The sequence below is a fragment of the Trachypithecus francoisi genome, unplaced genomic scaffold (genome assembly GCF_009764315.1).
Source record: "Trachypithecus francoisi isolate TF-2019V2 unplaced genomic scaffold, Tfra_2.0 Lachesis_group1, whole genome shotgun sequence".
In the NCBI taxonomy this organism is placed as follows: domain Eukaryota; kingdom Metazoa; phylum Chordata; class Mammalia; order Primates; family Cercopithecidae; genus Trachypithecus; species Trachypithecus francoisi.
Genome location: NW_022681454.1, coordinates 59,461,152 through 59,485,639, shown reverse-complemented (window position 1 = coordinate 59,485,639; position 24,488 = coordinate 59,461,152). Strand labels below are relative to the sequence as shown.

The 24,488-nt window shown below is 37.2% G+C and overlaps 2 pseudogenes; both read right to left on the bottom strand.

Annotated features, from left to right (window-relative positions):
* Positions 1-15,425: 15,425 nt before the first annotated feature.
* Positions 15,426-16,379, bottom strand: LOC117086358 (annotated as a pseudogene).
* Positions 16,380-21,892: 5,513 nt separating this feature from the next.
* On the bottom strand, positions 21,893-24,237 carry LOC117085486 (annotated as a pseudogene).
* Positions 24,238-24,488: the final 251 nt, after the last annotated feature.

The following is a 24,488-nucleotide window of genomic DNA, read 5'->3' as shown; positions in this document are numbered from 1 at the left end:
TTAAAAGTCATCCTCAACTCTTCCATTTCTCCCACACTCTACATCCAATTCAACAAAAAATCTTGTTGGTTCTACCTTCATAACCACTTTCACTGCTATCCACCTGGGTTGAGCCACCATCTTCAGTCACCTGAATCACTGCAAAAGGCTCCTACCTTGTATCTTTAAGCTAATCTATGTCTATTCTTAACACACCTGCCAGTGCAATCTTTCCAAAATATAAGTCAAACTGTGATTCTGCTCTGCTCAAAATCCCCTATTGGTTCTCCTCTCACTCTGAGTTAACATCCAAATTCTTAGAGATGAGTCACATGGCCTTACCTCCCGTGGCTACCTATTCCATCCCTGGTAGCATTTTCAATAGTGTTGTTCCCCTTGCTCACTCACCCCAGCCACCCTGGGCTCCTTACTGTTGCTTAAACCTGCAGCAGCCATGCTTCTATTTTATGACTGTTTTTTTCTGCCTGGAATCCTCTTCCACCAGATATCCACTCAGCTAACTTCCTCAGTCTCCTAACCTCTTCACTCACATCTCCCCTTCCCCAAAAGAAGAATTCCTTCAACCTGACTCCTGTTTCTGAGTTTCTGAGCACTTCCTTACCTTCTGGAATAAAAAGCTATTCCAGGCTCACCTCATATTTTCCCTTCAGTTGCTCTCAAGCCTTCATCAAAGGACTGTGCACTTGTGTAAATCAGCACATGGACATACTTGGCTATAAGGGATGACATGGGAAAGAGTTACATTCAGTGCCCAGCATTCACTACTCTACTGACACCTGCTCAATGCAGTAATTTCCTGATACAAAAAATCATGATCCAGAATCCCAGACAATCACAATGCCTATAAAAACTCCTTTAAGACTTCATTATGTCCTGAATTCCATTTGTTTTTGTAAATGCTTTATTAAATTAATTTTAAAATGGGCAGATTCATGTATGTCTTTTTAATTTTGTGTCCTGACTTCCTGGATTTTGCCTTTTCACATATGAAGGTCCAAATTTGAGTAGTTTCTAGCACTTAGTAGACGTTCAATAAATGTTTGATCAGGGATTGATAAGGGGCATCTTTTCAATTCTATCAAAATTCAGATGGAAAATATTGAATGATATAATATACCAGTGCCTGAAAATAGCAGGAATATTGCAAGAGTAACCAAAGTAAAAGTTGAAAGAGATTTCTACAATCTGCTGGTTCTGAGATATAAATAGCAGAAAAATTTTTTGGGTTCACTAGTTTTCAACATTCCCATTGACAACATAATACAGTGGCAAAAATTTAAGAAAAAAAATTTGATGTTACTCTTGTTCAATCCAAGCTTTTGGAAAATTTTAGGAAAACTAAAATATTTTGATATTTAGCTGAACTTTTGGTCAATTTTAGGAAAACTAAAATGTTTCAATAATGCCAAAGTCAATTTTTTTTATGATTCAGTACTAAGTAAATGAATGTTATAAAATCATGATTAACTACTAAATTGAAACCACCACACCAGCTGCTGAATTCTAAGAGAAAGTATAAAATCCAGGAATTATGTTAACAGTATTTGTGTTAAGTCTATGACTGCCAAAACATCTATGTAGTTTTATGAAAGCTAAATAAGTGCCACAAGTAAATTAGTCACTAGACTGGTTTTAGAAAATAGCCACACTTCTTACTCAAAAAATATATCAAAATTTAGGATTATAATTAACTCTGGTTGGAGGCAGAGGGACAGAATAGTGGAAAAGCATAAGATTCAATAATATTGGTAAAAATCTAGTTCCAATGTTCACGATGTGCATGGGTGTTTGTTTTTATTATGCCTTTCATTAAGCTTTATACTTTACATCTTTGTAAGTTTCTTTTGCATATATCAATTATTTCATAATCAAATAGTATATTGGCAAACATTTTAGGCATGACTAATCTAGCATATCAAGCTCTTGATTTCCTCATCCAATATAATAGGGATAATAGTACTTGTACTATAAAAGCAATGTTAAAATTAGATGCAGTAAGATACAAAAATTATTTAGCAGAGTACCTGGTGTATGTGTATATTGATATGCAGGGTATGTATGTGTGTATGTACGTATGTAACTAACCCCTTTTGGCATTCTGTTTTCAATCTTTAGTCTTTAAAAGTATAATGTAGCTTTTGGCAAGTTTCAAACAGTCAGGTATAAATATTGCATTTGGATCCACCTTGAAATGTTTCAGTTATAAACAACATTCTTGATGAATGTTTCCATGTCTTAATAACACATTTATCTTGGAAAATAAGCATTAAACAGCTTTCTTTAAAATGCGTGGAGACCTGCACTCTACATGTAGTGTTACAAATGTTGTTTAAGGCCTTGGTCTTAATGGCTAGTTGTAAAAATCCTTGCCATAAATGAATAGGCAATAGAATCTTAACAATTTGTGTTAAATAATGTGCTGGAAATTCTGAGCATAATGAGTCAGAATTGATGATGAATTGTGATTTATCTACACTACAATTAGATTGTCTAATTTTACCTTCTTATTTACCAAGCAGAAGCAGGAGAGGCTTTTTTGAAGATTACTAAGTTCAACAATTTTATCATTTCTTCTCCCTTTCCCTGAGACAAAAATAAAGTTCATAGTAGACAGTGCAAAATGAAATCAAGCCTCTCTCATTTACTTTTAAAAATATATGAACTCACTCAAAAATTACAATTTTCTATATTTTCTGCTAAAGTATACTAAGACCATCCTACTAAAGTCCAGGCTGTGCTGTTTCAAGATAAGTCAGGCTGTCTATCACTTCTGATTACGCTTCCCTTCACAAAAACAAACAGACTTGGAAGATACCATTTAGAGCTGGTATTTGAAGCCAGATTCAGAATCAGTTGAGAATATAAGCAGGGATACGCTTAGCTATTTCCACTGACAGTTAAATTAATTATTTTTATTATTCCATTTTATTCCATTTAGAGCTGGTATTTGAAGCCAAATTCGGAATCAGTTGAGAATACAAGCAAGAATATGTTTAGCTCTTTCCATTGACAAGTTATTATTTTCATTATTCCATTGTATTCTGAATGAAAACATTGACAATGGCCAAAAGTAGTATTAAATTTCTTCCATGTGCCAGGCACAGTATTCAGAACCATACCTGCTATCTCACTTAATTCTCAAAAAAATCCCACGAATAAAATATTATTACTTGAAGCAACTTGTCCAAGCTATACCACTATTAAGTCAAACTAAAATACCAATCTTCTGTACTAATTGTTTTACTATTTATTCAAATATTGTCTCTCAGTTGCAGTCAATAGCCAGGCATTTTCTCTAGCATTGTATCACCCAGCCTTGAAATAATTTCTCACTGTCTGAAAAGAAATTTTTATGGTGCCATCTTAAGACTTCAAGGATTCTGAGATAAGAGGAAGGAAGAAGAAATGAATTAATTAGTCATGATTTTGTATAAGACTTTTAATCTGAGGCTTTCCTGACAGGATCTTACATGATTTATAAGCTATAGATTTTCTTTGTATGGCAAGTAGAACAGAAAAAAGAAGACAGAGTTCTGAAACTGTTTTACAAGTACTCAGGCAAGGTCAAAAACTAAATAATTGTTAATATAAAAGAGAGAAAAGGTAAAGACTATAGATTTTTATCAGCCAAGTCTGCATATTACTAGGCTGTGTGCTCATTGAAACACTGAATGTCAAAAGGATTATTTATTACTTTTGTTGAGACTAATTTTGAAGAAAAATGCCTTGATGCATTTATCAGCTTCCTTGTTCATTTCAAATATAGTAAGCTTGCTCTTCTCTCTTCTTTTAGCCAAGTGGACAATTGATTATTAAGTGGGCTACATACACACTGGATTATTATTACCTTGGATTTTTGTTGTATTACTTTCTTTTTGCTGTTTGATTCATTTTCCACAAATGCAGAGCCATGAAGAATATGGATTTGGGGCCACCTTGTGACAGACTTAGAAAAGTCCTATAGACCAAATCCTAGAATTAGAATTTTGGTTTCCATTCCCAGACCATATTACTTTTCAATAAACATACTTTTGCAAAGTGGCATCATATTGTAATAGCTGATTTTTATCATTGAGAAGTATTATACATACTATGTAGTAAAATAAACCCTGATAATTATATTGAATATTTAACAAGTTCTTATATTTTTTCATTGACATTTCAACTTACCGAAATATATTGATTGACTTTCATATATTGAGTCAATCTTGTACCCCTTGATGTATTTTTTAAACTTCTAATTTTCAGTTTTCTAATACTTTATTTTTAAAGAAATTTTACATTTACAGTCATATTGTGATTCATCTGAAAAATTCCTTTCAGAATTAGCTCTTGTCAGGTTTTATTATCAGGAATATGTTAACCTCATGTAGTAAGTCAGAAAGGGATCTAAATTTCGACACTCTGAAATAATTTGTGTAAGTTTGAAATTTTTTTCCGGAATATTTGGTAGACTTCCCTATTAAAAATGGCTGGATTTTTGCATTTCTTGGGTAGGAAATATTGTATTAATTCATCTTTATAAAAGGTTACAGGTTTATTTAAATATAATATTTCTTCTTCAGTTAATTTACTGTTATATGATTCTATAAATTCATCCATTTTACCCATTTTTTTTTTTTTTTGTAAGAAATTCTGGCTAGGGCAATCAGGCAAGAGAAAGAAATAAAGGGTATTTAGTTAGGAAAAGAAGAAGTCAAATTGTCCCTGTTTGCAGATGACATGATTGTATATTTAGAAAACCCCATCGTCTCAGCCCCAAATCTCCTTAAGCTGATAAGCAACTTCAGCAAAGTCTCAGGATGCAAAATCAATGTGCAAAAATCACAAGCATTCTTATATACCAGTAACAGACAAACAGAGAGTCAAATCATGAATGGACTCCCATTCATAATAGCTCCAAAGAGAATAAAATACCTAGGAATCCAACTTACAAGGGATGTGAAGGACCACTTCAAGAACGACAAACCACTGTTCAATGAAATAAAAGAGGACACAAACAAATGGAAGAACATTCCATGCTCATGGATAGAAAGAATCAATATCATGAAAATGACCATACTGCCTAAGGTAATTTATAGATTCACTGCCATCCCCATCAAGCTACCAATGACTTTCTTCACAGAAGTGGAAAAAACTACTTTACAGTTCATATGGAACCAAAGAAGAGCCCGCATTGTCAAGACAATCCTAAGCCAAAAGAACAAAACTGGAGGCATCACACTACCTGACTTCAAACTATACTACAAGGCTACAGTAACCAAAATAGCATGGTACTGTTACCAAAACAGAGATATAGAGCAAAGGAATAGAACAGAGCCCTTAGAAATAATACCACACATCTACAACCATCTGATTTTTGACAAACCTGACAAAAACAAGAAATGGGGGAAGGATTCCCTATTTAGTAGATGGTGTTGAGAAAACTGACTAGTCATATGTAGAAATTTGAAATTGGATCCCTTCCTTACATCTTACACAAAAATTAATTCAAGATGGATTAAAGACTTAAATGTTAGACCTAAAACCATAAACCCCCTAGAAGAAAACCAAGGCAATACCATTCAGGACATAGGCATAGGCAAGGACTTCATGTCTGAAACACCAAAAGCAATGGCAACAAAAGCCAAAATTGACAAATGGGATCTAATTACACTAAAGAGCTTCTGCACAGCAAAAAATAAAAACTACCATCAGAGTGAACAGGCAACCTAAATAATGGGATAAAATTTTTGCAATTTTTTATATAACAAAGGACTAATATCCAGAATCTACAAAGAACTCAAACAAATTTACAAGAAAAAAACAAACAACGCCATCAAAAAGTGGGCAAAGGATATGAACAGACACTTCTTAAAAGAAGACATTTATGCAGCCAACAGACACATGAAAAAATGCTCATCATCACTGGCCATCAGAGAAATGCAAATCAAAACCACAATGTGTTACCATCTCACACCAGTTAGAACGGCAATCATTAAAAAGTTAGGAAACAGGAGGTGCTGGGGAGGATGTGGAAAAATTGGAATACTTTTACACGGTTGGTGGGACTGTAAACTAGTTCAACCTTTGTGGAAGACAGTGTGGGGATTCCTCAAGGATCTAGAATTAGAAATACCATTTGACCCAGCCATCCCATTACTGGGTATATAACCCAAAGGATTATAAAACACGCTGCTATAAAGACACATGCACACGTATGTTTATTGTGGCACTATTCACAATATCAAAGACTTAGAACCAACCCAAATGTCCATCATTGATCGACTGGACTAAGAAAATGTGGCACATATACACCATGGAATACTATGCAGCCAAAAGAAGATGAGTTCGTGTCCTTTGTAGGGACATGGAGGAAACTGGAAACCATCATTGTCAGCAAACTATCACAAGGACAAAAAACCAAACACCGCATGTTCTCACTCATAGGTGGGAATTGAACAATGAGAACACTTGGACACAGGAAGGGGAACATCACACACTGCGGGGAGCGGGGTGGGCTAGTATTAGGAGATAAACCTAATGTAAATGACTAGTTAATGGGTGCAGGACACCAACATGGCACATGTATACATATATAACAAACCTGCACGTTGTGCACATGTACCCTCGAACTTAAAATGTAATTTTTTAAAAAAAGAGGAACAACACACGCTGGGTCCTCTAGGAGGGTGGAGGGTGGGAGGGAAAACAGGATCAGGAAAAATAACTAAAGGGAAGTAGACTTAATACTTGGGTGATGAAATAATCTGTGCCACAAACCACCATAAAATAAGCTGACCAACTCAACAAACCTATACACATTCCCCTGAATTTAAAATACAAGTTGGCCGGGCGCGGTGGCTCAAGCCTGTAATCCCAGCACTTTGGGAGGCCGAGACGGGCGGATCACGAGGTCCGGAGATCGAGACCATCCTGGCTAACACGGTGAAACCCCGTCTCTACTAAAAATACAAAAAAACTAGCCGGGCGAGGTGGCGGGCGCCTGTAGTCCCAGCTACTCGGGAGGCTGAGGCAGGAGAATGGCGTAAACCCGGGAGGCGGAGCTTGCAGTGAGCTGAGATCCGGCCACTCCAGTCCGGGCGACAGAGCGAGACTCCGCCTCAAAAAAATAAAATAAAATAAAATAAAATAAAATAAAATAAAATACAAGTTAAAGAAAGTATTGATTGAAGGACACAGGTGACTGGGACTAGGGAAATTTGTTAAGAAGTTATATCAATAGTCAGGTGAATGCCAGATTCAAGGCAATTGCATGGGAAAGGGAGAGGAAGAGTTTATGAGAGTTGTTAAAATGATACAAATGCTTTCGGCACATATAGACCATGGAATACTATGCAGCCATAAAAAAGGATGAGTTTGCGTCCTTTGTAGGGACATGGATGCAGCTGGAAACCATCATTCTTAGCAAACTATCACAAGAACAGAAAACCAAACACCGCATGTTCTCACTCATAGGTGGGAACTGAACAATGAGATCACTTGGACTCGGGAAGGGGAACATCACACACTGGGGCCTATCATGGGGAGGGGGGAGGAGGGAGGGATTGCATTGGGGAGTTATACATGATATAAATGATGAATTGATGGGTGCTGACGAGTTGATGGGTGCAGCACACCAACATGGCATAAGTATACATATGTAACAAGCCTGCACGTTATGCACATGTACCCTAGAACTTAAAGTATAATAAAATATATATATATAAAAAAAGAAGTTCAAAGTAGTCCTGAAAATGTTAAATATGCACTTACTATGTGTCCAGTCATTCTGATCCTAGTTATATCTTAATAGTAGTAAACTCATATTTGTATACAAAAAAAAAAAAAAAAAGACAAAATGGCATGATCTAAAACCCGGGTGGAGTTCTAGTTGGAGCAAAGAGAGAGGCTCAATCTATGATGAAACTTAGGTCCCTCCCTGGCTTAGGCAGCTGAGTGAATTGTTTATAAAGCAAAATGGAAATACAGAGGAACACTGGGCTCCCTGTGTGAACTTTAGGGAGAGCTAACTAAATTACAGTGGTTGCATGTTAACATTGACAGCAAGAAGAAAGTGGAGAAGACAGGCATTGGCCCAGATTAGTATTATAGTACCTGATGTTCCAGTAAAGGAAAGCTGTCAGAGCTGCTGGCAAGCAGCAGCATCAGGATGTCTTAGATGTCCTGATGAATTTATTCACGTTAGTTTCATGGAGAAGAAATGTGCTTTACCCGGGCATACTCAGACAGTCTCTCTCTGGGGGCTTTATGTCTCTGCATTCCATAGAGGCTGAATGTAGCCAGGGTGGAGCTAAGTACTAACAAATGAGACAGAAATAATGGAAGAGAATGGAGATAAAAATCCTGCCATCATGTCTTGGTTCTGTCATTAACAGGTTTTATAAATTTGAGCGAGCTAGTTGATTTCTCATTGTTCATTTCCTTCACTAGCACACCATAGTAAAAATGAGATATTTCTTATTATGATGCTTCGTTAGCCAATGAATACTTGAAGGGCTCAGGAAAAGTCTCTTGGAGAAAGTGATTTACAAATTAAGAGCTGAAGATTCAGTAAAAATAAGCCAGATGAACAGGCTAAAGGTTGGAGAGGAGATAAAACATGTTCCAATTACAGGGAACAGCATGTGGAAGGCCCCTAGCCAAAAGAGAAAATAGTCATTTCATGGAACCAAGTAGTGATCTGATATAACTAGGGCATACAGTTTCACAGAGAAGCAATGAGGAAACCTAAATTATAAGCACTTAAATAACTTGATTAAGGTCTCCTAGCTAACAAAGTTCTAATCTGTGAATTGAACATGTCTGCATCTGCATTTTAACTATTAATTATGTACAGTCTTCCTACAATGCCACACAAACAGGAGAAGATCATTGCTACGGGTGATACAAACATAGTATTTCTCAGTGTATCTAGAATATTATATGGTGAATAGTCTCTTGAGTTTAAGTTTTTGAAATTATGGTGAGATAATGTTAGAACTGAGAGTCATTAGGTATATAGAATCAGACCACAACAAAAAGGAAGGTAAACTCCAAAATAAATCCATGGATAAACAACTAACCCTTGCTCTTACTCTAGTCCTCTGGAAATACAAATATCATCTCAAAATGAGGTTTGTGACTGATGTAGTTCGGTTATGTTCCCACTCAGATCTCATCTTGAATTGTAATTCTCATAATACCCATGTGTCATGGAAGGGACCTGGTGGGAGGAAATTGAATTATGGGGGTGATTATCCCATGCTCTGTTTTCATGAGAGTGAGTGAGTTCTCAGAAGAGCTGATGATTTTATAAGGGCTTTCCCCCTTTTGCTTGGCATTTCTTCTTGCTGCCACCATGTGAAGGACGTGTTTACTTCCCCTTCCGCCAAGATTGTAAGTTTCCTGAGGCCACCCCAGCTATGCTGAACTGTGGATCAATTAAACCTTTTTCCTTTATTAACTATCCAGTCTCGGGTATGTCTTTAATTAGTGGTGTGAGAATAGACTAAATAAGCTCTGAAAAGACCTATTATTTGCATCTATATTATTAAAAAATCCAAATCAATTCAGTTTTGTAAAGCGTGAATAATGTTATTAAATACACTGTCCAAAGACTGGATGAACTGGCTTTGTCCACACCTCTTCCCTAGAACATTCACCCATAAGATTACATTAATTTAAGATCTTCTCCTTGTTCTCTGTATTCTGATGTTTCACTACAAGGCGACAAGGTGTTGAATTGTTTTTATTTATTCTGCATGTAATTTTGTTGAGATTCCCAAATATGAGACTTGTTGTCTCTGGCAGCCATGAAGGCACATCACTATGATTTTCCTCTAACAAGACCTGCTGCAGGAGCTCAGCTGATGGCCCACAGTGGCAGGGCAGCTAGCTTAATAGTGCACTTTTATTAGTGGCATTCCCATCTTTATATTATTCCCATCTACTTCCCTGCTGGCCTTCCTTGCACCTCTCAAGTATTTACTTGCACTTCAATCTTTGTTCCAGAGTTTTCTCTTGTTATCTCATTTCTACCCAATGATTTGTTGACTGTGCCTGGAGGTGAGCTTCTGGCGACACTATATTGGAGACACAGAATTTCCACCAAAGAAGATTTTGCAAAAAGTTTCTTTAAGTTAATAGGCTAATGTTTGATCTGTATAGGGCAACATATAGCTATTGTTGTCATTTATATGTATAGTAAGGATAATTATAGCGTATGTCACTTTGAATATCCTACCTCTTTATGTAAAAAAGTATCGATTCAATTCATTTAAATCTATAACAGAGCTTTTGTTTAAATGTCAATCTACTTAAAAGAAAAAAATTATTATCAAGACATTTTGACACGTATTGTACTTATCTTTAATCTTTTTGGTAATGATCACCACTCATACTTCCTTAAGAGCCTCAAGAAAACTAATTTTTCATCTTTCATTGTGACTGTGGAAAGGAGACTATTTTGATAATTAAAAATGGGCATACCACCTGTTAATAAATGGTTCTTATACAATTATAAAGTAATTTAATATTATTTATTGTTTTTAGCAACTGTAAAATACATGTATTTCAAAATAAACTTGTCTCAAATATTACTCTAACCATATATTTAGAATACAATGTTCTGTGTGCACTACCACACTTTCTACCATTGACTATGAATAATGTCTGTTTTAATGTATGATAAAACTTTTTCCAGCAATAAACAAATCAGAAAACATTTGCTACTATGTACAAGGTTCTGTGTTAGCTTTAGTAATCTACACGTGGATCTCCCAAGCTGTCCCTATAGAATGTTTACCATATATTATTTAGCATTCTATCTCTAACACTCTTTTTAGGCAGTTTTTGCTTGTTTGGTCTTTAGAGTCCCATTAAGACATCATTTATAATTAGGTAGGGAAGCACACATTGTCCAAATCAAAAGGAAAGCATTCTGCATTCCTGTTTAATGGCCCATTTAAACTGATGCTGAAGTTTTCAACCACTATTCACAGACTTCAGGGCTCCAAGATTCCCTAGAAGTTCATTCAGTGCAGACATGGCCACCTCACCTTTCTTTAGGAGCAGAAACTCCAAGATTTAAAAATAATAAAATTCTATGTTGATTTATAATATGAAAAGAAAACTCAAGAAATTATTAATAGCAGGTGATTTTCTCAACCTCAAATAAACATTAACCTAAAATAATATAAATATTACATAAAATATATAAAATAATATAAATTTTAACCTAAAATAAATATTATACTTAGAGGTAAATGTTTAGACAGTTTCTTAAGAACAAAACAAGAGTGTCTGCTATCACCACTTCCCTTCAAACATGTACTAAAAATTTTAATCAGTACAGTGAGGCTAGAAAAATATATAAAAATTGATGATCGGTGAAAACACAAAACTGCCATTAGAAGTGGATGTATAATTGTCTATGTAGAAAATGCACAATAATTTACACTACTAGAATACTGATGAATACAAAAATTAGATACAAAATCAGAAAATACAGTGTTCAAGACACTGTTTACAAGAGGGGCCAAATACAAAAGTCTCTAGAAACAAGTTAAACAATGTACAAGAAGAAACATTTTTTTAATATTAAAGACCTCAATTTATGGGATATACCATAAAATGTTAATATTTTAAACATGCATCAACTATCTCTCCTGAAACTGATCTATTACATCAGTACAGTTTAATTCAAAAGTTACATATTGACAAACTAATTCTAAGGTGTATATCAAAGAACTGAGAAGAGATCAGTGACTCCTAAAGAAGAAAAACAATGTTGGGAGACTTGCCTTTTCAGTTATCAAGAAATTTATAATAATATAGTGATTAGGATAGTATAGCACTCACGTAGATATGACATATTGACCAATGAAGAAAAAACAAAGTCTAGAAACAAACTATGCATATAAGAAATCTTGGTTTACGACAGAGATTGAAAAATGATTAACATTTCGACACATGATACTGCACCAATTTGTAATCCATATGAAAATTAAAATTAAACTTCTACCTCACATTATAGAGAAAAAATAATTCTGAGTAGATTAGTTCTAAGTAAGAAAGACAAATCTACTTAATTTTTAGAACACAATGTAGAATATTTTGTGATTCTGAGAAGAGATTAGCCATAAGAGAAAAAATCATATCACAGAAAATTCACTTTAAAGCACACTGCAGAGACAACTTTGTGTCACATATATAAGTGACAAATGATTATCCAAAATATTTTTTAAACTTTTATGAAAAAACTAATAGCACAACAGAACAAGTGGATAAAAGAAAGAAGTTTCACAGAGGACCAATTACAAATGGTTCATAAATGTGAAAAGATATTCACCTTCATTTATAATAAGGAAAAAGTAAATTAAAATTACTATATGATACCATTATTTAGTAATTTAGCAACAGTTTTAAAAGTCTGATGATTTCAAGGGATGGCCAGTGGGTGGAGGAAAAGAAACTTTCATGAATTGCTTGTGGGTGTGGTAGATGAGTACAATCATTTTGAAAATAATTTTGTATGATTTTGTAAAGTTGAATATATGCACGCCATATAAGCCAGTAATTCCACCCCTACATATCTATCCTAAAGTATCTCTTAGGACTTATATATCCAGAACCCAGCACAAAAAATGTTGAGAGCTATGCTATTAACACTAGCAAAACTGTAAGCAATTCAAATGTCCACACAGCAGTGGACCAGATAAGTATTTCTGTTGCCACAAAACGTAATAGCAGTCATTGATTGAAATAAACCATCCTATATGAAATTCACAAATAAGTTCCTAAATGACAAAATTAGATCATATCTATGTAGCATTAGCTCATTTTTCCATAGTTCAAAACAAATAAAATTAATAATCAATTATTTAGGATTTTACCTATAGTTGTTTTGCACTAATATAAGTGGGAATGACTGACACTGAGTTCAAGTTAAGGGTTAAGGTGCAAGTAGTGTGACAGGAAAGGAGAAAGAAGAGATTTGGAATGGGTACAGAGAGTACTTCCCGTATGCTGCTAATGTTCTTATCTTAAACATGGAAATGGGCATAATGGTTTATTTTGTTACTCTTCCTAAACCTTTGTGTGTGTGTGTATATGTAGGTATGCACACATGCAAATAGTATATATATGCATATATATGCTTTATACAATCTTTAATATTAAATATTATTTTTATAAAGCATCTATTAATGTTTTCATATAGTATATGTTTCTATACAATCTTATACATCTATGACATATTCTGCAATTTTAAAAACTTTGTAAGCCTGCTACATTATATTGCAACTTTTGAATGTTCTTTGTCCAAGTATATAAAAGACTTCCCAATAATCTAGCATGATCAAAGTCTTTTTAATGCTAGTCATGTGTCATTGCTTATTATAGATGTTCATTGACTTCAAAAATCAATCTACACATTTTAGCTTATGCCCTACTCATGCTCCACTGTCAGATACTTTTTTTTTTGAGGCAGTTACTAGAATGGAATCTTGAAGATGGTAATTTTTTTCCTTCACCATTTAAGAATAATGCCCAAACCATTGGTCTCCTATATTGTTAGTCTGGTAAATTTTGCAAGCACTTCAGCTCTGAAAACTACTACTAGAGACTATTGTTTTTGCCTCATGATTCCTACTTACATTATTTCTTTCAGCTACAGCAAGAAGCTTCAATTATCAACTGGACATTTTTAATGAGTCTAGAAAAAAATTTTTTAAAATCATATTCCAAATATATTATATTGAAACTCTCAGCTCTCACAAGCATCAGCTATGTGAGGTAAATACAGCAAAATCTGAATGAAAATAAAGACAGTCATATTGCCTAACCCTTAATTTACTATTTCAAGTCAATGTAGCTGGTGACAATATTGGATTAAGAATTCAACATTAATAGAAATAGTCATGGAGAAATCACAGAATACCAATTATTTGCCAATATCATAATCAATATGAATTTATTGAGCTGCTACTATGAAATAGTGTTAGGCATAAAAGAGCAAATATTCACTCCTTGAGGTTTTAATTGCAATCAAAACCATAATTACATAAGTATAAAAAAACTGCTTCAGTCCAGCAAAAATTTATCAGTATAATAATTAGGTGTAAGATTTCAGTTGAATGTAATAATTCCATCTGCTAACTAACACAAAAATAATCACCCTCGATTGACTTGAAATAATATTACTACCATCATCTCTCCCTTACTCTTCAGAAAGAGAAGTACAGACCCTGTAATCAGAATTTCAAGTTAAATAAATTTGTTCTGCCTCTATCTGGGCTTCTTTGACACTTGACAAACTGCATGCATGTCCTAGTTTAATTTTAGATATTTCACAGCTTTTGTTATATTTAAAGTAAAAAAAAAAAAAAAGTCTCTTTAGACCTGGTTTCTCTTTTATGTAATGTTAAATGCATAAAAGAAAAGGATAAACTTTGTAAGGGCAGATAGCCAAAGAATGTGAGATCTCAGTAGGCATTTCTGATTTCAAACCTTGGTACACTCAGGACTATAGCGTTTCTCATCCACCACAATCCCAAGAGCACTTTTGTTGTCTTCTCCCTTTTCATTGAAGAATGAAAAGAGAAACTTATCGAAGTGATGTTTGTCAGTTACAAGCTAATAAGAAAGTAGCATTTAGTTTTCCAGTTTATTTGGGAGGAATGGAGATTGTACAATGTAAAAAATCTGTTGATAAAGATATGAACTTTTTGCCTTTTTATTTCCTGGAGGTGGAACTACACAAGTTTGAAGACTCCAATGACATCTGCAGTTAATGATTATTTAAAATATGCTCTCTTGAGAAAGTCTGAATCCTGGGTTCATGCCATTCTCCTGCCTCAGCCTCCCAATTAGCTGGAACTACAGGCACCCATCACCATGCCTGGCTAATTTTTTGTATTTTTAGTAGAGACGGGGTTTCACTGTGTTAGCCCACGATCAGATATATCTTAATCACTTTGAGTCATTATTCTCTGTGCACAAGGTAGAGCTGATCAAATTGTGTGTTATGATAGTAGAAAATAAGTATACAAACATGAGATAAAAGTGTTTTAAAAAGTTGTATCTAACTTCACATTAATTTAGGATTTTTTTTTTTAAAAAAAGACATTTATTCAGCATCAAGATCAGACCATTACATTTAGCTATAAACGGCATGGATGCAAAAAAAAAAAAAAAAAAAATCTACATTAAAACCTTTGGTTGGAATGTTTTACACTTTGAACAGAACAGAAACTAAAATAACCTGTTATACAATTAGTCACAAATACAGTCCTATTTTTGCCCATACACATGAGTATTTGTCTAAAACATGTCTTCTTTGTAGCAGCTAGGCCCTGCCACCACTGTGCTTGGCTGAGTTCACAAATCTGAAGCTTCCCTGTCAATTCTCCAGCTCTCCTCTTCTGCTAAGCTTTGTTCCCTAATTAAAATCTTCTGTCACTGCCATAGCTACTGCTGCTACTGGAACCAGCGTAGTCACCTTGATTTTATGCTTTGGCAAAGTATTGGACTCCACCACTACAGGGGCCAGAGCTTCCACCTCTAAAGTTTCCTCCCTCCAAAATTTGAAGACTGATTGTTGTAACTGCCAAAATCTTTGTAACTTCCATCACCTCCAAAATTGCTTCCATCATTACCAAATCCATTATAGCTGTCCCCACTGACACCATATCCACGACCACCATGGCTGCCACCAAAGCCACTATGACCACTGAAGTTTCCTCCACAACCAAAGTTGTCATTTCCACCAAAAACACCTCCATGACCACCACCAATGTTACCAGAACCACTTCGCCTCTTTGGCTAGAGGAAGCACTAGCCATCTCTTGCTTTGACAGGATTATCCTAGCTTCACAGTTGTGACCATTCACCGTGTGGTATTTCTGAATGACAATCTTATCCATGGAGTCGTGGTCGTCAAAGGTTACAAAGGCAAAGCCCCTTTTCTTGCCACTGTCTTGGTCAGTCATGATTTCAATCACTTCAATTTTCCCATACTGTGCAAAATAATCTCTTAGGTGATGTTCTTCACTGTCTTTTTTAATGCCACCAACAAATACCTTTTTCACAGATAAGTGGGCACCTGGTCTTTGAGAATCTTCTCTTGAGACAGCTCTCTTTGGTTCCATGACCCTTCCATCCACCTTGTGTGGCCTTGCATCCATGGCTGCATCCACCTTTTCCATAGTGGCATAAGTGACAAACCCAAAGCCCCTAGAGTGCTTGGTGTTTGAACCTCTCATTACTGCACCGTCCATGAGCATTCCCCATTGCTCAAAATGGCTCCTCAGGCTCTCATCTGTTGTTTCAAAGCTCGACCCTCCAATGAAGAGCTTCCTCAACTGTTTGGGTTATTTAGGAGACTCTGACTTAGACATAACGGCAGGGTGAAGAGAGACTGTAATGATGCTTCTTCAGTAGCATCCACGGGCTGATTTAGGAGTTAATGGTAGTTATTGTAGAATTTGTCAAAAAGATTGTGATTAGGTTTTCAAATACAGGTATCTATTTTGAGAAGGTTGACCCAATGTCGGATTGATAATAGGTTTAATATATTTAATTTGTAATGAATTGTAGACTCTTTAAATTACAAGATTATCAGATTCTCAGGTTGGTTTCAAATAACTTACCGCGTAACCATGATTTCCAGCTACTCTAAGGACAATACAAATTTTTAAATCACATTAAATACTCCATTAGAACTACCTTATAGCTCCCTTCTCAAAAATAATTGCTTATTCTGACAGATACTAATAACAAAAATGAGTGACTGAGGCAAATATCTCAATCAATCAAGGTTTATTAAGCCAGCTTTAGGGCACTGATATATTAACAGTTTGGATACTTGTCCCCTCAAATCTTATGTTGAAATGCAATCCCCCGTGTTGGAGGTGGGACCTCGTGGGAGTAGTTTGGGTCATTGGGGCAGATTCTTCATAGCTTGGTGCTTTTCTCACAAAAGTGAGTGAGTTGGCCTGAGATTTCGCTGTTTAAAAGTGTGTGGTATATTCTCACTTGCTTTCTTTCTCGCTCCCACTCTCACCGTGAGGTATGTTGGGTCCCCCTTTGCCTTCTACCATGATTGTAAGCTTCCTGAGGATCATGATTGTAAGCTTCCTGAGGCTTCCTCACCAAAAGTAGATGCCAGCATCACGCATCTTGTGTAATCATCATCATTGTGAGCCAATTTAATGTAGTTTCTTTATAAATTACCCAGTCTCTGATATTTCTTTACAGCAATGCAAGAATGGGGCAACAAGGTGTGGTCAGGAAAAACACAAGCGACAAACATCCAAAGACATTTTTAAGGGGTTTAGTATGTATACATTTACTTAAACAGGGGAAGGCATGTAGGAAGAATGGCAGGTAGGCAGTACAGCAAACGGTTACATTATCGTGAGACTTTAGTTAGTGCTCAGTAAATCTACATTTTACATAAGATAAGGGGAATGTTTGAAGAAAAAAAATAGTAAAGGAAGAATCAATTATGCAAACATTTCTAGGGAAGTGGGGGAAAGATCAATCTCCTCTTGTCTTTGTTCTTCACCTGGGAACATAAGCTTGTAATCTACATTATCAGTGTGGAATCTGTGGACTTGAAACAGACTTCCAGGCCTAACTTTCATTTTGGTGTAAGGAGTTTGAGGGTCTTGAGAGTTTTAAAAAATTTTCCTTCAGACACTATAAACAGTAGTAATAACAACCATTTGCAGAGTATTGCTTTGTACCAGTACTACTCTATATACTTTTTGTGAATTAACTTGAAACCTTACAACAACCCTACAGGGGTTATTTTTATTTTACAGATGAGGAAATTCAAACTTAAAGGAGGTAAGTCATTTGGCAAGGTCACAAGACATGGTAGAGATTTTTATTCCACACTTATTCCATGCTCATTCCAAGCATGTTTGGCTATGATGTCCATACCTTTCCTCTGGTCCACACTGCAGTGGTTATAGTGAAGGGTCAGAGAAGAATCCTGAGAAGCAGAAGGAAACCGTGGTTCTAGAATATGCACAAAAACAACTATGCCTGGTGGTTCATGTCATCATTTTTTGCAAGACTCCTGGACTAATGTTCAAAATCTTGATTCTCTTTCTTGTTTTATATTTGTATAGTTCTGTCAGGGGAGTAGATTAAGTGGACTTGTATTTGTTTCTTGCCCACAGAGCAGATTTCTATGTGCTCTGACTTGCTGCTATGAGACCAGGTCCACTTGATCTGTTTGCCACTCCCTAGATCATCCTATGTTTCCCCATCAGACTATTGAAAGTAAAAGGCACATCCCAGTCACCTGTCACTATCAGTCTTAAGGCAGAGAATAAAATATTTCCACAGGGATACCACACACCCAGCTAAAGATAGGCCCCATATGTGGGCTTGTGGACTTAGAATTGGTATAGCCACATAAGCCTTTGTATCGGTCTTTATGGGAAATCTAGTACAAATGAACTCCTGTCTTATAACTTTGATATTCCAGTAGAGGAAACATTGCCCAATCCTGCTATTGCAGAAGCTCCATCTCTCTATCTCTCATTTCCCACCAGTTTCTGGAAATCTCTAACAGCAGATTTCAGGATAATTCTTAAATAAGGAATCATAATAACAGAGAGGGGTCATCCATCATTCCTCTTTTTCTCTTGTAGTTTATTTGCTCCAAAAGTCTCAGGTACTGTTGACATTGTTGTTTGCCTCTCAGAGTCACAAGTCATGCTGTGTCACATTGCTCTAAGACTGATCTTTAAATGCAGATAACATCTGTTTTCTGCCCTCATGATCTGGTGACCATTCCCTCAAATACTGCTATCTGCCACCCGCTACCTTGATGTCCTAAATGGAGGTCTGCCTTGCACTCCAAATTTTCACAGAGAATTTAATGTGGTACTCACTCTTGCTGTTACTGCTTGCTCCAATAATACATTGGTATAAATGAGAGTGGGCTAGAGTACCAAAGACAAACATTGATCCAGGGACCCTCTCAAAGTTTTCCACCCAGACCTTCCTCTTGTTCTTCTGGTAATTCATGCCTTCCCACCAGTTATGTAATGAATCTTTTTTGGTTTGGTTTGAAGCTCTCCAGTCTGGAGAAATACCTAAGTCTTCTTTTGTTTAATTTAGAAACATTAACAATAGTTGCATTTATTGAAAACTAGTCAGAGCTGGCACCGTTTTGGTTCCTCCCACAATTTCAGACTTTTTTTCCATAACATGTACATACTTTTTAGCCTATAAAATGTGCTTCGAACACTGACTTTCAAAACCCTGTGGTAAGTTGAATAATGGCCCCCTAAAGATGTCATTGTCCTAATCCCTAGAACCAATAAATATATCACCTTGTATTATAAAAAGGACTTTGTAGAAATGATGAAATTAAGAATACTGAAATGAGAATTTTATCCCCAGTTATCCTGTGTGGGCCAGATACCATCACAATGTTGTTATAGAAAAGATGCAGGAGGTATTAGAGTTAGACAGAAGGCAATGTGACAGAACAAAGGGACAGAAAGAAAGACATGAAGAAGCTATGCATTGGAGATGCAGGGAGATGCAGAAAGGAAGCCATAAGGCAAGGAATGTAGACAGCCTTCTGAGCTGGAAAAATCAAAGAAACACATTCTCCCCTAGGACCCCCCAGAACAAACCAGCCTGTGGACACTTTGACTTTAGCTCAGTGAAACTGATTTTTGTCTTCTGGTCTCCCAAACAGTAAGACAATAAATTTATATTGTTTTTAGGTACTAAATTTGCGGTAATTTTTTCCAGCAGCATTAAGAAACTAATACACTGCCTCCATCTTCAATCCAACTGCTCCCTCTTTGCTCCAGAAATTCCAAAACCACTACCATCTCTCAGGCACTGCTTAGCTCTTTGCATAAATAATTACAATGCATAAGTTTAGTAACAACTACAAAAATGTGTAGCATTTTTAATACAATGAGAAAATAAAGTTTAATTAAGAAACTTAACCTCAAGATCACACAAGAGGTGTTACAACTGGACTTTATTCCCTGATCCACCTGATTATTCACAGCCTATGTTCTTAATCACCATATGAACTGACTGCATCTTCTTTCTTCTTTCCATACATCATTAATGAAGTCTATGTTGGGTTTTTAACCACATTTTAAAATCTAAAATTTACACAGAGGGGATTCTGGATCCCAGGCAGATTTCCTACTAAATACCTCTCATTAAGTGTGTCAGGCCTCCTGCTTGCCTTGGGCCTTACACCTGAGGTGATGCAATGAAAGTCACATCTATTGTCTCACACACTGGGACACACCCTTCATAGGGTAAGGAGAGTAATAGATGTTTCCTTCTGCTTGTAAAGGAAAAGGAAGAAGTTGTCGCACTACCCTCCTGAAAGGGTCTTCATGGAAATACAATGAGCTGGAGCCCTAACTCCAACCCTTTGGGATGTAAATACCTTTCCCCTGGAACCTAGTAGCCCTCCAGTTTTCACTTTGTGTGTCCTACTGATGTCTTTAGGGTCTGTGAGCTTCATCTATTTTGATATGTAAATAGTTAGGAAGATGGCATTCCACTCTCCCCAGCACTTTAGGACTTAATCTAGGGACCAAGTCCTGGATGTAACCTTTGGGCTTTCTTAGGGGAGATTAGAGATATTTTATTATTCTTTTGGATCCATCCACTAACTGGAAAAAATGACTACAGTTTTAATTCTCATGGTCTGAGAATAGAAAAAGACTTTTCACAAGAACACTGAGGAATCCAAGGAAGTTTTATTTCCCACAGCCTAAAACATACGTCACTGAGTCAAGGATAAGTTGGTAATGGCATTTACAGAGCTTCCAGAATGGTTCACATTTGTTTATTGCTATACAATTTAAAAATTGTTTTTCCATCTCATCTTTTGTATTCTGAGAACATAACATTGGGGTTACATAGAGACCATTATACTCACTTTTCAGGGTTGGAAATAGAGTCTGTAATCGTTTCCTGACTACAGTTACCCAGCTGCTTAGGACAAGCCTGCACTTGCTCCCAGGCATCAGGCTGCCAACCTAGGCCCCTTCCCTCTGCTGCAGGCAATAAACTAGGGCTCAGGAGTCCAGGGACATGTGCTGAATCAGAAACACACACACACACACAAACACACACACAAAACCTTGCTCTCCCCTCCTCCACCAACTTGTCTCCTTTTTGGGTTTGGAAAGGTGTTCTTTCCCAGATGGCTCAGATCTTTCCCTAACATGAGATGACAGCCTTTGTCCCTAATGTGGAGTCTAGGTACCCTCCTGCCACTCTGGGGTAATTTGAATTCAAATTTATAGTCTTAGAAAACATTTAAACCATTATCACACCTGTAAAGAACTGGATCTGCGTTCCATTCAGTAATTATTATCTCTCCATTAAGGTTGGAAAATGAAACCTTTCTCAACTAGACCTTTACACAAGTAAAGTACTCAGGCACTCACTTTTTCTTTTTCTTTTTTCCATTGCACAAATTACTTGAGTTCTAAAGAAGAATCCACTTTACTGTAAGGTAGCTCCCAGCTTCATTAAGAAAAAAATGCATAATCGGAAAACCATTAACAGCTTAATTTGAATGAGAGCTTTTTAAAAATTTTCTATTAAAATTGGAAAAATTTTAAAGATGTAAAATTGAATAATAGGTTGGTTGCAGTGAAACAAGATGGATATTTTATATAAAACACGTATTTTAAAGGTGGAGATCTGCCTTTGAAAAAGCATCAGATATGCTTTCTTGAACAAGAGAGAAACAAGGGAAGTGCTGCCTAGTGTCAACTGTCCAGTGGGCCTGAGACGTGGTCTGTTATAAAGTACTACCATCTTGAGTACTCAAGAAAAACAAAAGGTTGAAAAGTATGAAACAAAACTAGACATGATATTTTTTGGAAAGGTTTTATTTTCATGGTTTTCTTCTGTTAAAATACATCGATAAAAAAGCTCTATTATTGCAAATCATAGAGGAGCATTACATAATTAATACAAAACAAAGCATCGTGTCTCACAAGGAAGACATAAAATATCCAAAGGATAATTAGAACATTGTAGTTTTTACAGCTTCAACATCAGAAATCTTGACAGTTTTGATAAATAACAACTGACATTCTTCTAAACAGTTACAAAAATAGATGGGGCATACATGCATTTATCTTAACAGTGATCTGACTATTAGCTTGGATCCCACTATTTATTTTTAGCTGCTATCACAGTGTCTGGCATGATATGATCTCTTCCCCACCGTTTAATTAATGGAGAATATATAAAATCCATCATCGTCAAGTTAGATGACAGTAAGGACTGAACTTTGGTTTAACACAAAAATACCTTTCAAAATGACAGTACAGTGAATTACCAAACACATTCATATCTTTCAATATCAGAAAGAACCTTAATAGACAAGCTTTGAAAAACATATACATACATACATATATAAATAATTAGAAGCACCTTCATAAGAAGCAGTTAAACACATTAAACACAGTCCAAGTGCACCCAGGAGCTAGTTGTTTTTCTTCTTTCACTTTGATTCCTCTAAGAATAGACCTCCTTTGGGAATTGTAGCGGATATGCTTCCTCCTTCTCTCTAGGTCAGTTAGTGTTGCCACTGTGATGAAAAAATGCTGTTAGTAGGTACTCAGGAAACTGACCCCACAGATCTTTTTTCCACCTTAGATCCTTACCTTCTAGGGTTTTTCAAAAGTGATCGTTCCTCCTAGCCCACACTAAGTGGTTATTACTTGTACGAAAGTTGTTCTGTGTAGCAAAATAAAGCCCCAGGCTCCGGGACGCTATTTAACTAGAAATAGTGGACCTGTGGTCACAACTGTATTATTTGCTTCAAAAAGTGAAACAAGGGTTATACACAGGTTAAAAATCTACGTGCATGACTTCACATAAGGTTCACAGCAAACCTTTTGAAGTAGCTATTACTGTTTTCAGATTTTGTTAAGACTCAGGATACTGACAGGTAGAGCCCAGACATGAACGACTCATGAGAGTCTGACTGGAAAGTCTCTACTTTTCACCAGGGAGAGTTGAGTCCCACTGTGTCCCAAATCAGGGGGGTTCACTTTTCAGGTCTGATGCCCATGAGGGAGTGAAATAAACATCCTGAAATAGGTAGGAGTCATTTTAGCATCATTAGCCAAATTCACATAATCTTAAAGAAAGGCACATTTGCCCTCACTTATTTCAGTAGGAGTTAGGCTCGGGAATGGAGGACACTGAAATACTGAAATATCCTCTGGTATCAGAGCAGATTAATAACCTTAATGGCAACTTTAACTGTGAAAATAATAATCATATTTCTAGTCCTTCAACTAACCCCTGGGTTTCCCTTATTTTATTTTTTGGAGCCAGATGCCAGTATTTCTGACCAACGGCCCCAGTCACCCGTGTACGTGGAAACCATAACTCACCTATTCAGCATCTTTTGATGATTTTCTGAACCATGGGTGCTGCGGGGTTGAGACACACTTTCTGCCCATTCTTGAGTGTGGCTCTGCAGAGGGAAGGGAATCCCGTGAGGCAGGAGGTCGGGCTGGGGACAGGGTTGGGCAGCAGGAGGGTCTGGGATGCGGGCGGTGGCAGTGGTAGCGCGGGGCGGGACTTACATGACTTCGGTTTGGGCGCAGTGGGGTCCAGGGAACTTCAGGTTCACACTTCGGATGTTCTTGGGGTGAATTCCCTGCAGGGTCTGCAAGCACTGGCAGCGCAGTTCAGAGACCACGGGCCCTCCTACGGAAGAAGAGACTTGCTGGGTGAGCGGGACTGTTGGCGCGAGGCGTCACACCAGCCGTGTCGCTCCCCGGGGACCCCAGGGCGCCGGGACTCACCTGCCGCCCGCCGGCCGGCGGCCACCAGGAGCACAAGCAGCAGTAGCAGCGCCACCCGCAGGAGCCGGGGAGGGCCGGGGGCAGAGTGGGGTGCGGCGCAGGTCATCAGGCTCAGAAGGCTGGTCGGGCGGCAGTGCGAGGAGCAGGGGAACTGACAGGGAGGTGCCTGCAGCCCAGGCTCTGTGGCTGTGCGAGATCGGTGAACTCTTTTAATGCATGGTTGGGGCTGAAAAGTCTGGAAACCCCGGATCAGGGAAATTCTCGGAGCTCCAGGTCGATCCGGAGTACAGAAGAAAAGGGCTGACCCTGCCCCCTGGGTGGTGGGTGGTGGGCGGCGGCTGGTTACCCACTGGTGCCGCCTCCCCGGTTCGCCTTCCAGAGTAACTCCTGTGAACTATGGGATATTCGTTTTCTGCCCCAAATCCCTGAAAGAGCACTGAGTCCACCTCGCTGGAAATACCGCCTGCGGGGAAGGACCCTGGACAGGGAGGAGAGTAAGAGCTGGGGCGGATCCCTGAGAACCACAGCAAGGGAGTAGCGAACTCTTTAGAAGACAGTGATAACTACTTAGTTAATAGGGTTGGGATGGGGGATTTAAGAGGAATTAAGGAGGGCCTTGAACGCTAGATTTTGTTTAGCTAGCTATCTTCTAGACATCGT